This window comes from Dromiciops gliroides, chromosome 4 (assembly GCF_019393635.1).
Source record: "Dromiciops gliroides isolate mDroGli1 chromosome 4, mDroGli1.pri, whole genome shotgun sequence".
NCBI classification, from domain to species: domain Eukaryota; kingdom Metazoa; phylum Chordata; class Mammalia; order Microbiotheria; family Microbiotheriidae; genus Dromiciops; species Dromiciops gliroides.
In genome coordinates, this window is record NC_057864.1 from 94,567,848 (window position 1) to 94,584,869 (window position 17,022).

The following is a 17,022-nucleotide window of genomic DNA, read 5'->3' on the forward strand; positions in this document are numbered from 1 at the left end:
GTGCCATACCAATCAGACTACCTAAAAATTATTTTATACAGCTAGAAAAATATCAAAATTCATCTGGAAAAACAAAAAATCAAGAATATTCAGGGAAATAATGAAAAAAATTCACAGGAAGATGGGTTAGTGGTACCAAACCTGGAGCTTTACTATATAGCGGTAGTTGTCAAAACTATCTGGTACTGGCTAAGAAATAGAGTGGAGGATCAGTGGAATAGGCTAGGTCCAGGAAACACAGCAGTAAATTACACTAGTAATGTAGTGCATGATAAACCCCAAGACTCCAGCTTCTGGGATAGGAACTCAGTATTTGACAAAAAACTGCTGGGAAAACTGGAAGATAGTATGGCAGAAATTTGGCATAGACCAACATCTTACACCTTATACTAAAATAAGGTCAAAATGGATACATGATTTAGACATAAGAGGTGATACCATAGGTAAATTAGGAGAGAAAGGAATAGTGTACCTTTCAGATCTTTGGAAAGGAAAACAGTTTTTGACCAAACAAGAGATAGAGTATATTATAAAATGCAAAATGGATGACTTTGATTATATTAAATTAAAAAATTTTTGTACAAACAGAAGCAATGCATCCAAAATTAGAAGGGAGGCAGAAAGCTGGGAAACAATTTTTATGGCCAGTACTTCTGATAAAGGCCTCATTTCTAAAATATATAGGGAACTAAATCAAATTTATAAGAATCCAAGTCATTCCCCAGTTGAGAAATGGTCAAAGGATATGAACAGGCAGTTTTCTGATGAAGAAACCAAAGCTATCTATTCCCATATGAAAAAATGCTCTAAATCTCTAATGATTAGAGAGATGCAAATTAAAACAACTCTGAGGTACCACCTGACACCTATCAGATTGGCTAAAATGACAAAAAAGGAAGATAATAAATGTTGGAGAGGCTGTGGGAAAATTGGAACACTAATGCATTGTTGGTGGAGCTGTGAGCTGATCCAACCATTCTGGAGAGCAATTTGGAATTATGCCCAAAGGGCGATAAAGCTGTGCATACCCTTTGACCCAGCAATACCACTTTTGGGTCATTTTCCCAAGGAGATCATGGAAAGGGGAGAGGGACCCACATGTAGAAAAATATTTATAGCTGCTCTGTACATGGTGGCAAGGAATTGGAAGTTGAGGGGATGCCCATCAATTGGGGAATGGCTGGACAAGTTGTGGTATATGAATGCAATGGAATACTATTGTGCTGTAAGAAATGATGAGCAGGAGGAGTTCAGAGAAACCTGGAGGGTCTTGCGTGGGCTGATGATGAGTGGGATGAGCAGAACCAGAAGAACATTGTACACAGTATCTATCATCAACATTGTGTGTTGATTCACTGTGATGGACTATATCCTTCTCACCAATGCAGTAGTACAGAAGAGTTCCAGGAAACTCATGATAGAAGAGGATCTCCAAATCCAGGGAAAAAAAAAAAAGAACTGTGGAGTATAGATGCTGAATGAACCATACTATTTCTTTTGGTTTTGGTGCTGTTGTTTTTCTATTTTGAGGTTTTTTTGTCATTGCTCTGGTTTTTCTCTTATAACATGACTAATGCAGAAATATGTTTAATGTTATTATGTATATACACACACACACACACACACACACACACACATATATATATATATAAACCTAAATCAGATTGCCTGCTGTCTAGGGGAGGGGGGAGGGAGGGGAGGGAGGGAGAAAAATTTGAAATTGGAAATCTTGTATAAATAAAAGTTGAGAACTATCTTTACATGTAACAGGAAAATAATAAAATACTTTATTAAAAAAATTGGGGTCACAGGTAAATTACTTGGACAAGAATTGTAAAACAGGGCTAGGCCTACAGCTCTATTACTCTGATCCTAGAGTAAGATCCTAGATTTAGCTCCCGGTAATGATGTCCTTCTGACTCTGGAACAGGATCACAAATTTAGCCCCCATGCTTAAACCAAGGGTAGGCCAGCAGCACTGTAGCTCTTACTTGAGAGCAAGATAAAAAATTCAGACTAGAAGCAGGCCAGCATCTGTCCATTAGGAGATTCACCCATGGCAAGTATACAGTTATATTGCTTAGTCCCTAATCAGAGTCTGAAGCCTGGAAAATACTAGGATAGCAGTGATCACACTATGCCTTTGATCAAATTGCTTGGGGTTCACTGAAAGTTTAAGCTCCTGACTCAAGACAACCTGTGATCTTTGAAGAACACAAGACTAAATACCATAAGGACATAATGACAGGTCTCAAGATATTATAGACCAGAACCATAAAAGGTCATTGCAGTCCCACCAGAAAAGTGCAGAGTCTGCTACAACACAAAGTCCCAAGGAAGTAGGCTGAAAGAATGATTAAACAAAACACAACAACAAAAAAATAACAAAACAAAACAGATTTCCACTATAAAGAATATTGTGACAGGGTCACAAAAACACCCCAAACCAGAAAAAAATAACTCCAAAATGCCTACAAGCAAATTCTCAAAGAAAAACAGGGCTTGCCCCAAAGAATCAATTAAAAAAGACATGAAGCAACAGTTTTTAAAAAGTTTTAAATGATATTATACATGAAATGAAAACACTAAAGGAGAGAACTGGAAAATAAATGAGGTGTGAATGAAATACTTAGAAGGAGAATTAACAGTTTATCACAAGAGATACAAAACTTTACTTAATTAACACACTCCTTGAGAATTAGAATATGCAAAACAGAAGTTTATGACTCCATAAAAAAGAAATATAAAAATAAAGTGAAAAGTTGGGGAAAATTGAAGGAAATGTAAATTACCTCATATTTAAAATACTGATCCAGGAAAAATGGAGATATAATTTAATTCGATTGAGCCACATGAATGATTTGTACAATAAAAACATAGTAAAAACAACCATCTTTGAAAGACTTCAGAACTCTGATCAGTGTAATGATGGACCATGATTCCAGAGTGCTGATGATAATTTGGTGTCTGGAAGTATGTTTATGCTCTCGACAGCAATAAAGAAGTCCTTAAGAGAGGGTTTGGAAGGAAAGCTAATGATGTTTTGTACATGTTGAGTTTCATGTATCTACAGAATATTCAGCTCAAAATGTTTCATATGCAGTTAGGAATGGCACACTAGAGCTAAGACAAGAGACTAAACCTGAAGAGATTTGTTGTGGGGATCAAATGAAATAACACAAGTATAGCATTTTGTAACATGCTTAGCACAACATCTGGCATACAGGTGCTTTTCCTTCCTTTCTAGGCAGATGATTCCCAGATCTATGTAATAATAATCATAATAAATAGCAGGTATATAGTACTTTATATATACTGCTTTGTGATTATCTTATTTGATCCTCATCACAATGCTTGCATGTAGGTGCTATTATTTATAGTTGAAGAAACTGAGGCAAAGATTGACTTGCCCAGTGTCATGTAATTAATGTCTGAGGCCTCATTTGAACTCAGGTCTTCCTGACTCCAGGTCCAGCCCTCTTATCTACCATGCTTCTTAGCCTCATGGAGATGAAAACTGAATCCATGAAAGCTGATATGCCACCAAGTGGATGGTAGAGAGAGAAGAGGACTTAGGAGAAGGCCTAGAGGTATGGATACCCATAGTGAATTGTGGTGATGTGTGAAAAGCTTTGTAAATCTTAAAATGCTACATGCCTCAGTTATTATTAATCAAGTAAATTAATCACCTATATTTGTCGAGTGCTTTAAGGTTTATAAAGTGGTTTTTTTATAACACCCCTGGTCATGGAGGCAATGGAAGTATTATCCTTGTTTTACACATGAGGAATTTTAGTCTGAGTGGTTAAATGAGTCATCCCATGGTCTCATAGCTACTAAGTATTTAAAACAGGATTCACAACTAGATATTTTAATTCAAAGGTCAGCACTCATTAATTCTTTCTAAGTTGTCTATTCACTGAAGTCCCATTCTCAATGTCTGTTTAGTTCTTGGCAAAAAATAATACGTCTCCTGACTTTGGATCTTCACTATCTGTCCTTCACACCTGGCATTCCCTTCCTCATGTCTGCCTCTGAGCTTCCATGGATGCCTTCAAGTCCCAGCTAAAATCTCACCTTCTGCAAGAAGGTTTTCCTGACTTCCCTTTATGCTAGTGTCTGCCCTCTGTTGATTTTCTTTAATTTATCCCGAATAGAGTTTGTACATTATTGCTTGAATGTTTCTCCCCCATTAGACGGAGCTTCTTGAAAGCAGTGACTACCTTTTTCCTTTGTATCTCCAGAGCTTAACACAGTGCTTGGCATATAGCATCACTTGATAAATGCTGATAGAATGCTTATTGACTGATTTGACTTTCTTTGTTCAGACTACAAGCTTCATTGCTCAGCTGTCTACAGAGTTAACAGTGATCTCTTAATTGCCGGGTTTTTGTCTTCATCATTCTTGACCTTTCTGCAGCTTTGACACTGATCACCTTCTCCTGTATTCTTTTTTTCCTGTGTCTTGGTTTTCCTCCTACCTGCTTCTTCTCAATCTCTTTGTTGATTTTTCACCCATATCATGCCTATTAATCATTAGACTGTGAGCTCCTTGAAAGGAGGGACTTTCTTTTGCATCCTTTTTTATCTCCAGAGTTTAGCACAGTGCCTGGCAGTAGTAAGTACTTGGTAAATGTTGATTGAATTATTATCCATATCTCCCAAGATTCTGCCCTGGGCCCTCCTCTTTTCACCCTATATTCGGTAACATTCACTCCAAAGGATTGAATTATCATATCTATGCAGATGATTCCTACATCTATACATGCTAAAATGGTGTCTCTCTTGAACTTCAATCCCTCTTTGCCAGTTACCTATTTGTCATCTCAAATAGGATTTCACATAGGCAATTCAAAGTCAGCATATCCAAACCAGATAACCCTTAATCCCTTTTCCAAACATTTCTATTACAATAGAAGGTACCAGTTAACTAACCTCAGTGTCAGGCTTTATTCCTCACTCTAACCCTACAAATCTAACCTCTATCCAAATCTTATTTCTACATTTACATTTCTAGTATATGTTCCCTTCTTTCTATTTACACAGTCACAACCCTAGGTCAGGCTCTCCTCATCTCTCCTCTGAACAATTATAATAGCCTTCTAACTGGTCTCATGCCTCAAATCTCTCCCCATTCCAATCCTTCCTTCACTCAGCTGCCAATGTGATTTTTCTCAGATTTATGTCTGACCACATCACCCTTTTCCTCAATGAGCTCCAGTAGTTCCCTATACCCTTCAGGGTCAAATATAAACTGTTTGACATTTAAAGCTCTTCATAACCTGACATTGCCTTTCCCATCTGATGTATTACTACTCCCCACACGTTCTATGATCCAGCTATATTGGTCTCTTTGTAATTCCTTGAATAGGATATTCCATCTCTCATCTTTGTCACATTGTACAAATTGTTCTCTCTGCCTTTTAAGGTCCTTCCCATGATTTCCTCCTTCTTGGTTTCTCTGCCCTCTTCAAGACTCAGTGCAAGTCACACCTCTTCCAGGAAGCCTTTTCTGGTTTTTCCTACTCTATGTGTATTGGGTTTACCTAGGAATTTACATATTATCTTCCCTCATTAGCATGTGGGTTCCTTGAAGGCAGGTTCTCTTTTTATCTTTGTTTCTCCAGAATTCAGTATAAGGGGTATGAACACTTGGTCAGCCTTTTTCAGGGCTGCTCATCCACCTTTCCTGTCTACCTGCCACCCAACTCTCACCTGTGGCTCCAAGAAGCTGAAGCATGTGCATCAGCTACACCCTGGTAAAGTGTCATAGGATTCAGCTTCAATCAGTTTGAGAGTAATCCACAGGCCTCAAACTAGTTGGTGAGTTAGAGGGATGTTGGCTCCAAGGGTGTGAAGCCTTCCCCCAGTAGAATCTGTGGATGAAAACAGTTTGTTTCAGTGCCCATGGAGGGGATTGAGGCAGGTGCTGTGAAGCACTTAGAGCGCTATCAGACATCCCAAACTCTCTTAGTTGGTTTTGATTTTAGGATGAAATGAGGTGCTTGTAAGTCAGACACTGAACAAAAAGTTTTACTTTGCTCTAACAGTGAGGATATGCGATAAGGATACAGTGGCATTTAACTCCTCTAGACAAGTCCCCAGTCTCTCCTCATCTCCATATGGAACCTGGTTATGGTGAGTCTTGTGATCTCAGGCATCAACCAAGTCTGAGAGGCCTAGATTCCATATGGCCAGGACTTTTTATGCTCCTACATGACTAGGCAATCAGGGAAGCTGGGAACAATCAGATTCTGGGGATAGATTTATTTTCTTTTAGGTGAAAGATTATTATATGTGATCATATGTTACAAGACCAGCATTTCCCTGTTACAGCTTCTTCCCCATGTATGAGTAAGAGGAAAGAAGCTGTAATAGGGAAATGCTGGTCCTATCATACACCTAAAGAATTGTATGAATTGATGCAGAGTGAAATCATCAGAACAACTTATATTACCATATATAATAGCATGAGGCAACACACCTTTGAAAGACCTCAGAACTAACTAAGCAGTGACCAATAAGGACCTCAAAAGACCAATTAATCATTCACCTCTTGGCAGTGGGGTGAGACTCAGAGGTACAAAAGCAGACACACATTCTTATATATGGCCAAAGTTTTAAATTATTACAAGGAAGAGCTTCTACTGGTAGTGGGGGTGGGTGGGTTAGTGGATAGAGAATTTTAAAAAATGGATCATGATTAACATTTTAAATGTTACAAAAAGGGGACACAGAGCAATTTCTTATTACCACATTAAACTATGCTCTATAGGTATATACATATATTTAAACAAAGAAAAAAACCCTCAACACTGGCATTTTATTCCCCATACCAGAAATGTACCTTCTCCATATTAATGTCTATTGAAATCTTGTCTTCTACCATGAAGCTTCCACAGATTAAATTTCATCTTATTACACTTATATTAATAATAAAAATTATGAGGATTTACATAGTGCTTTGAGATTGTACAAAGCACTTTACATATGTCATCTTAGTTGATCTTCACAACAACCTTGTGACATAGGCACTATTATTATCCCCTTTTTACAGTTGAGGAAACTGAAGCAGACAGAAGCTAACAGGTTCACATAGCCAGTGGGTATCTAAAAGTAGAATTTTAATTCAGATTTTCCTGATTACAAGTTCAAAATGATCTACTATGCCACTTCGCTTTCTTGTTTGATTGAGACAGATGTTTTAAATAAGATGAATTTTTTTTAGCAGGGTAGGATACTGACCTGCAGCTGCTGACACAGTGGATAGTATGTTGAATTTGGAGTCAGGAAGACTTGAGTTCAAATCTAGCCTCAGATAATTACTAGTTGTATGACCCTGAACAAGTCACTTAGCTTCTGTTTGTCTTGGTTTCCTCAACTGTAAAATAGGAATAATAGCACCTGTTTTGTAGGGCTGTTGTGAGGATCAAATTAAATAAAATTTGTAAAAGCATTTAGCACAGTACCTGGCACATAGTAGGTACTATATAAATGCTTATTCTCTCCCCACCCCTCATCTTCTACCTTCCTATTTTTTTCAAATTTAATAAGTCTTTATCAAAGTTATAAGTTAAGCAGTTCAGATATCTGGGGGCATTTCACTAGAGTCCTCCCTCCAAGTTAATACTGAGCATTCAAATGGTTTTTCTAACATGAATTCATTTCTCATTTGAAAAGAATTCCTTGGATTTTTGGTGAAGTTGAGACAAGGCTTCTCATAACAGTCTTGTGGGCAAGATGGAGAGATATGGATTAGATAATTACATTGGATTTAGAATTGAGTTACTTAACAAAACCAAAAGACTGTTAATTGGTGGAGGCAGTGTACTGTGATAAAAGTCCTGAAATTAGAGTCAGAGGATGAAATTTTATTTCCCAAGTTTGCCACTTACTTACCTTTGTGACCTTAGGAAAGTTCTTTCCTGGCCTCTTTTTCTTTGTAAAATTATTACTTTAGACTGGATAAATACTAAGGAACTTTCCTATTCCAAATCTATCATCTATGAAGAGACTGATGTCAACCTGGAGTAATCCTTATTTAGGATGCCAGTTTTAAGAACTGCTCTTTTCAACATTTTATTATTGACTTAGATGGTCATAGAAAGCATGATTATTTATCTATAGATGACAGGAAGTTGGGAGTGATAGCTAATATATTAGCTAATAATTAGTATCCATATATATTCTGATAGCCTGGAGTAATTTGCTGATGCTAATTGGGTGAAATTTAATAGAGGCAGCTAGGTGGCATAGTAAATAAAACCATGTACTTTGGACATAATAGCTGAGTTTGAATCCTGCCTCAGACACTAGCTATTTGATCCTGAACAAGTCACTTAACTTCTTTCATCCTCAGTTTCCTCAACCTGCAAAATGGGAATAATAATGGCATCTACTCGTTGGGGTTATTATGAAGTTCACATAATATATATATAAAGATCATTATACATTTTAAAGTAATACATAAATATTACTTATTATTGGTTTAAAAAGAGCTATAAAAATACAGGACAGAAGTTAACTAGCTAGTCATTCTTATCTTTTTGGCAACTCATATGGGAAAAAAAAAGATCTATGATGAACTAGTCATATTTAGCACAAGAATCTTAAAACTACAAAGACCTTACAGAGGAGGAAACGGAAACCAGAAGTAAAATGACTTAACATGATTGCACAGCAACATAAACAAATGACTTTTAGATAAATTTTCGATTTTAGTAATTATTTTTAAAGTAACTCAGGGATTCTAGCTCTATTCTCTTAATGATCTGTTAATTTTTAAAAATTTTTTTTGGTGAAGCAATTTGGGTTAAGTGAATTGCCCAGGGTCACACAGCTAGTAAGTGGTAAGTGTCTGAGGCCATTTGAACTCAGGTCCTCCTGAATCCAGGGCCGGTGCTCTATCCACTGTGCCACCTAGCTGCCCCAGTGATCTGTCAATTAATCATGTCCCTCTATGTATCATCTATTTCACATGATGGCATTCTTTTAAACAAGGATGTTCACTGTCACCAATATTGTTCAGATTGTATTGGAAATCCTAGCAATGGCAATAAGAGAGGAAAAAGAAGGACTCAGAATGTGGAATGAAGTAAAACTATCTCTTTTTGCAGACAATATGATAACACACCTGGAAAATTCCAAACACTCAACAAAAGTTAGTTGAATCAATTAATAATTTTAGAAAAGTAGCAGGATATAAAGTATATCCCCATAAATCATCAGCATTCCTATACATCACAAACAAAACCCTGCAAGAAGAGATGGTAAGAGACACCCTATTTAAAATAATTCAAAATATAAAATACTTGGGAGTATACCTGCCAAAACAAACCCAGGAACTATATGAACAAAATTATTTTAAAAAACTTTTTATACAAATAAAATACAATTTAAATAACTGATAAATATTCATTGTTCAGGGATAGGCAGGACCAATAAACTAAAAATTACAATGTTACCTAAACTAATTGATATATCAATGCCATCCCAATTAAATTACCAAAAATATTTTACTGATTTAGAAAAAAATAACAAAATTCATTAGGGAGAGCAAAAAGTCAAGAATATCAAAGGAACTAATGAAAAGAATGTAAAGGAAAGAAATTTAGTAATACCAGATCTTAAACTATATTATAAGGCTGTAATTATCAAAACTATCTGGTGCTGGACAAGAAATAGTTCAATCCATAGAAAAGAGTAGACATACAACTTACAGCAGCAAATAAACATAGTAATCTTGTGTTTGACAAGCATAAGCATAGACAAATTTGGGAGATAAGAATTCATTATTTGGTAAAAATTGTTGGGAAAACTGGAAAGCAGTCTGGCAGAAATTGGACATAGACCACTATCTTACACTACTTATCAAGATCAAAATGGATACATGACCTAGATAAAAAGAGAGAAATTACAAGAACATGGAATATATTACCTATCAGACTTATGGATAGGCAAACAATTTATGAATAAATAAGAGAGATCAGTGTGATGTGTAAAATGGATAATTTCAATCACATTAAATTAAAAGGCTTTTGTACAAATAAAATAAATGTGGCCAAGATCAGAAGGAAAGCAGAAAATTGAGGGAAAATTTTATATAGAGATTCTCAGATAAATTATTCATATTTCAAATATATAATGAACTTTGTCAAATTTATAAGTCATTCCCCAATTGATAAATAATCAAAGATATGAACAGATAGTTTTCCAATAAATAAATCAAAACCACTTATAGTAATATAAAAATGCTCCAAATCATTATTGATTAGAGAAATACAAATTAAAACAACCTTGAAATATTATTTTATACCTATAAAGCTTAGCTAAAATGATTGAAGGTGAAATAGACCAATGTTGGAGGGGATATGGAAAAACTGGGAAACTAATTCACTGTTGGTGGTACTGTGAACTGATCCAAACATTTTGGAGAGCAATCTGGAATTAGGCCCCAAAAGGTAAACTACCTATACTCTTTGACCCAGCAATACCACTGCTTGGTTTATTTCCAAAAATGCTTAGAGGGAAAGGAAAAGAACCTATACATTCTAAAATATTTATAGCAGCTCTCTTTGTGATAGCAAAGAACTGGAAATTGAGTGGATGCCCATCAATTGGGGAATTGCTGAACAAGTTGTGGTATATGTTTGTGATAGGATACTATTCTACTATAAGAAATTATGAGCTCAAGGATCTTAGAGAAACATGAATAGACTTGCACAAATATGAAGAGACCAAGAGAACATTGTATTCAGTAAGAACAATATTGTTTTATTTATTTATTTATTTATTTTTGCTCAGGGCAATGAAGAGTAAGTGACTTGCCCAAGGTCACACAGCTAGTGAATGTCAAGTGTCTGAGGCTGGATTTGAACTCAGGTTCTTCTGAATCCAGGGCCAGTGCTTTACGTAGCTGCCCCCAACAATATTGTTTTCAGAACTTTGGTGTAAGTGATTTTGACTATCATAAATACCCAAATTAACTACAAAGGACAGATGGAGGAAGACACTATCTGCATCCAGAGAAAGAAATGAAAAATAGAAATATATATATGTTTTATGTAAATACAGACATTTGTGTCTAATGGTAGCCATCTCAAGGGTGGGCGTGGGGGGAGGAAGAAAAAAGGGGGAAAAGGGAAAACATTACATAACTATGATATATTTAAAAGGAACCGTGAACAGTACATAATAGATTTATAGTTTCATGTATAATCACCTTTTTCTATTCTACTATGTTACAGAAATGCTTATTTTATTTAGTTCAGAAGAAAATAAAATATAAAAGAACATGATGGAAAAATGTTGATATTGCATATTAAACTGAAATGTGAAAAAAAAACATGATGGCATTTTTGAAAAGTGGGTTTCCCCAAAATAAACAATACAAATAAGTCTATGAAACTAAGTTAAATCTTATTGCAAAAGATAACATGAATCACAGTGAAGACAAAAGCTTAATAAGATGTTGAATTCACATTGTTAGAATATGTAATATGCCCTTTAAAGGAACTGACTTTTTGTAAGCAAAGTAAAAAATTATTTAGGAATTAGCTAATTTTGTAATCCTTGCATTGAAGACTCATTTTAGAAATGAATATCAAGGATATATAGCAGGAGACTTAAAAGCTTTGAGTAAGAAAGAGTGAGAGGAGTCAGAGAGGAGAGGCAGCATGAGGAAAGATGTTACAGGAGCTGAGCAGCTGCATCATGGGGATTAATCAGGTCCCTGGGGACACTGTGCAGTATGTAATCCAGGACTAGACTGGGCATAGAAGACTAGTTTCACAGGCAACCTCTGCTTTAGGAATCAAAAAGACTTTCAGGTAAGTTTGCTGAGTGATAACACTCCTAAGAACTGCAGAAAAAAGTCTTTTTTGCTGCTTCACCTCCTTTCTCTCTCCTTTAGGTAGATGCAACATGGTCCCTGGTGTCTGATTTGTTTCTTTGCAATGCTTTAAATTGATTTGGTTTCCCTTCACATAAAACCATATTTCAAACTTGAAATGTGGTAAATGGCTTTGTGCATGAGTGGAATATAGACAGAATTAAAGGAAAACACAGTAGCTATCTGAAATCTACGGGGTATAAAATAGGGTAGAGATTATAGTCTCTGATCAATGGTTAGAAGAAACTTCTCTAACCAGAGAGCTCAAGCTAGAATTTCATTAAGACCAAATGTGTATGTTGATAAGATATCTATATCAGCAGAATGAACATTGCCCTGAAGTTGGGGGGACCTGAGTTCAAATCTCTCCTCAGACTTACTAGCTGTGTGTCCCTGGGCAAGTCACTTAACCCCAATCGCTTTAAATATCTGGGGCCATCTCTACTTGTCCTGATGTATATCTTGCTACTGGACCCAGAAGGCTCTGGAGGAGAGAGGGAGGTTGGTGACCTTGCACAGCCCTCCCTCACCTAACTCCAATTCACTTCAAGTCATGACATAACCCTGATGTCATGGTCCTCATCAAGAAAGAACGACAAACATCAACAATATCAACAGAGGAAGGAATCTCTATGGTTCTCAGGCACATCACTCCTGGTGAAAAACCATGATCTTATCTAGTTGATATTTGCTAGTACAGATTACTTTAAACAAGGAAATCTTGGGGCAGTCTCACTCCTTCACAAAGGGAGGGGACAGCCTAGGTAGAGATTAGAAGTCCCACCTCTGAGTTGACTTCAGTAGATGGAGACAAGCATGATCTGGGAATATTTTGTTCCTACTAATTGAGACAAGTAATAACAAACTTGCTTGCTAGCCAGGTAGTTTTGGTTCCCATAGTGACCTCTAGGGTTTATATATATATACAATAGGCACGCTACATACTTTGCACATTTTCATTAAGTTAAATATAAGGATTCTCAAGCTTATAATAGTTTATTTAAAAACTGGATTAAATTGGGGGCAGCTAGGTGGCACAGTGGATAAAGCACAGGCCCTGGATTCAGGAGGACCTGAGTTCAAATATGGCCTCAGACACTTGACACTCACTAGCCGTGTGACCCTGGGCAAGTCACTTAACCCCCACTGTCCCACCCTCTCCCTCCAAAAAAGGGGGGATTACATTTCCCAAAATAAAGTAAGAAATAGCAGTTAGTTTATTGTTCCCAGTATCGGCCACAGAAACCTAGTTAAGCCACAAAAATAATTGAAATATTGCATATAAACACACAAGATAACCTGAACCTGAATTAACTGCTCTGGGAATTATGAAACAAAAAGAGAATCACATGTGCATAATACCCTCAAGGGGAGGAGAAGAAGCAGTTAGCTCAAATAGACATCTCACACTACTCAGGGTGGTGTTGTTGGCCAGGATAACTTTGTGACTAGACCAGTCAGAATGAGCTCAAGACATGGCTTAACCTTTAGGTGAAAAGTGGCATGAACAACAAGTCATTTGTAGGTATGAGACATTCCTTTACATTTCTGGAATGTTTTGAGTTGAAGGCTCTGTATGCAGGACTTATAAAATTATTTTGACAAAGGAAACATTTATTAAGTGCCTCTTATGGTAGGTACTGTGTGCCTATCTTGTGAGGAAGGTGTTATATTGTTTAGTGAAGTAGGTGCTATTATTATTCCTATTTTATTGCTATGACAATTGAGGCTGCAGAGGTTAAACGACTTGCCCAGGGTCAAGCTAAGTAGATGAGGCCAGATTTGAACTCATCTCCTGGACTCCAGGCTCAGAGATCAATAGACTGTGACACCTAGATGCTCCTCCAATAATAGACATTTCAAAATTTCCTAACACTGAAAGTAGATACAGAGAGATGAGAGCAGGAATACAAGAAAAAAAGGAAGTTGAGCTGGAAATAGGGAGACAATAAAGAGAGATGTGAATGTAGATAGTAAATGAATGACCTTAATCCCAATACCATTAGACATTCATTAGCTTTTCTACACCTCCCAAAGTGCACAGGACAGTGCTATGCATATATGCATTCTCAAGAAAAACATTTAGAATGAATTTTCACCAGTAAGATAGGAGACAAATACAGCCTTTCAAATAAGAATTTGAAAATTAGACCAATAGTTTAAATGACTGGCCCAAAAAAAGGGTAGAGTTTGAAATGGGTGTCATACCACTGAACTCATATTTATGATACTTGATCTAACACACCACTAGAATGTTTCATGTCATGTTTTTATGGGGGTAGGAAGGTTGAAGGGGATGGGAATAAGGAATTGGGAGGTAGGAGGTGGGGGTAGGGAATGGAATTTGGATGATGAGCTACAGGGGTTCAGAATCATTTGACTGTTAAAGATACGACCAGGTGTGAGAATTTCATCATTGAGTGGAGGGCACCACTCTGTTTCCCAAAGGAGGCTGGATATTGGGCTGGAGACAAGTGAAGTAAGAGATGGAAGGCCCAGAGTCAGATCCTCAGAAGCAGGGTCCTACTTCAAACCTTCTGGAGATTAGTCAGGGAAAGGGTGCAGCAGGCAATGGAAGCTGAACCTGCATAGCAGGAGAGAGAAGCCCCATTTACCACCAACTTTTCTCTTCTTTCCCCTTCCTGTTCCCTCAAGGAATAGGAAGAATAGGAGATGGAAGGCCTGAGGTCAAAGGCAACATGGCTTCTCTTTGTACCACAGGTTGTAGATATCCCTTTTGGGAGATCAGGCTGGTAGCAGGAGTTACATTGTGCTGAACAGATGGGAAATCGCTGTTTTGGGGCACACGAAAGAGCCATGGCCTGGCCCCTTGCTACCTCCCCTCAAGGGACACACTGTCCCCAGCAGGAAACAGAAGGCACAAGTTACAAGGTCAGAGGGTCTGGCTTTTATCACATGAGAAGGCTGGAAATCAGAAGGCAGCAGGAAACAAAGAAAGGTACAAAGATATAGAGAAAGGCAAAAACAATCCCTGTTCTCAGAGCTCCCCTAATGATGGAAATGACATGCAAACTGATATATACACATGTGACAGGATAAACTGAGTGTAATCTTAGGGGAAAAGTTTCTTGAACAAAGTGGGAAGCTAGGAGTCAGAGATGAGGGACAGAATTCTGGGTATAGGGGACAGCCAGTGAAAATGCATGGAGTTTGGGGGCAGCTAGGTGGCACAGTGGATAAAGCATGGGCCCTGGATTCAGGAGGACCTGAGTTCAAATCCAGTCTCAGATACTTGACACTTACTAGCTGTGTGACCCTGGGAAAGTCACTTAACCCCCATTGCCCCACAAAAAAAAAATGCCTGGACTTAGGAGATGGAAGGTGGTGTGTGAAGAACTCAAATAGAAACTCAAATAGAAAGGGAGTCCACTAAACCATACATAAAAGATCCCTGCAGTCTGCACAGACAGCTTTAAAACATAATATTATCTATGTTTGATTGTACTTTTACTTATTTTGTTACATATTTTCCAATTATGACATTGTATTCTGGTTTGGGGCACCCCCAGAAACTTGTTGGCCACATGTGATCATACGTCTGAAATCTCTGTTGAAGAGTATGGGGGGGGGGTAAGGTATAAAAACATTGGAAAGATATAAAGGTATCAGGTTGTGAGGGACTTTAAAAGCCAGAGGATTATATATTTGATCTTGGTTGTAATAGGAAGCTACTGTAATTTATTGAGTAGGGGATGGCAAGGTGGGGCTTATACTTTAGGAAGATCACTTGGGTAGCTGAATGGAAATTGGGCTTGAGTGATGAGAAAATTGGAGGCAGGGAGACCAACCACAATGCTACTGCTATAGTTGAGAAATGAAATGGTTAGGACCATTACCAGGGTTATGGCTGTGTCAAAGGACAGAGGCTGGCAGATATGAGAGATGTTGCAAAGATAAAATTGACAGGACTTGGCAAATGATTGGACATGGGGGATATGAGAGTGAGGTATTGAGTATTACACCTAAGTTGAGAGCCTAGGTAACTGGGAGGATGGTGGTGTCCTATAGGGAAGTTAGGAAGAGATGAGTTCAATATTGGTCATATTGAGTTTAAGATGTCTATTGGACACTCAGTTCAATATATTTAACAGACAATTAGAGATGTAAGACTGGAGGTCAGGAGGGAGTTTATGTATGGATAAAGAGATCTGAGAATAATCTACCTATGCAGATGATAACTGAATCCATGGGAGCTGTTACCAACACATGAAATAGTATAATTAGAAGGCTTAGGACAGAGCCTTGAGCGACACCCAAGTGTGCTCTCCCATGGTCCTCACAAATACTTAAAAGGCCAATTTGATCCTGGATTAGATCTCACATGTAACATAGGTTGATTTTTGTCCTCACTGTAAACCAGCTCTGTTATATTCCTGTCCCTCCCACTACCCTCTCCCCTACCCTAAACCAGGGTTCTCTTCTCTGCCACTGGTTTGAACCAAATATGGTCCTCATTTTAGGGTCCAAATAACTAGCATCTATCTAATCACTTAGCACTGGATTAGTTTTTATGAAACATTTACTTCAAAACATAGCAAAAACAAACATACAAACTTTCCCCCAACATATTGGGGATATATTCCCTCTTTATTCCACTTTAGTGTCTGAGGAGGGAGATTAGGTTTAGTTTAAATCAGTTCCTGCCAAGCATTAGTCTCACCAGCTTCAAGTCCAAAGTCCCCTGGGAGTGGATCCTTGCTCCCTAGGGCTTCTCTACTGGGCTGGCTACAATACTTGTCCTGGATTCCTGGAACCCTGGATGCCCATGACTGAAGATCATACATTGGAGACTCCACTCCTTTCACTAAGAATAGAAAAAGATTAAAGAAAAGACCAAAACCCCAAACCCATTTCTTGGGTCCATGTGGCCTAAAAGGTGAAGGAAAGAGGTGTGACCCTTTACCTTATGATGTGAGTTACATGAGTCACACATGGCGGCAGTATTCTGAAACAGTTGGTTTGTTGGTTGCAGGCTGTATCTGTATGGCTTCCCATGGGTTCCAAGAGCCACACTACCCAGGGACAGAAGTAGTAGAATCTTTGTGATAGTTATTCATGTTGATAGGAATAATCAAATTTACTTATTAGAAGCTTTATCACCCAAAGTTTTA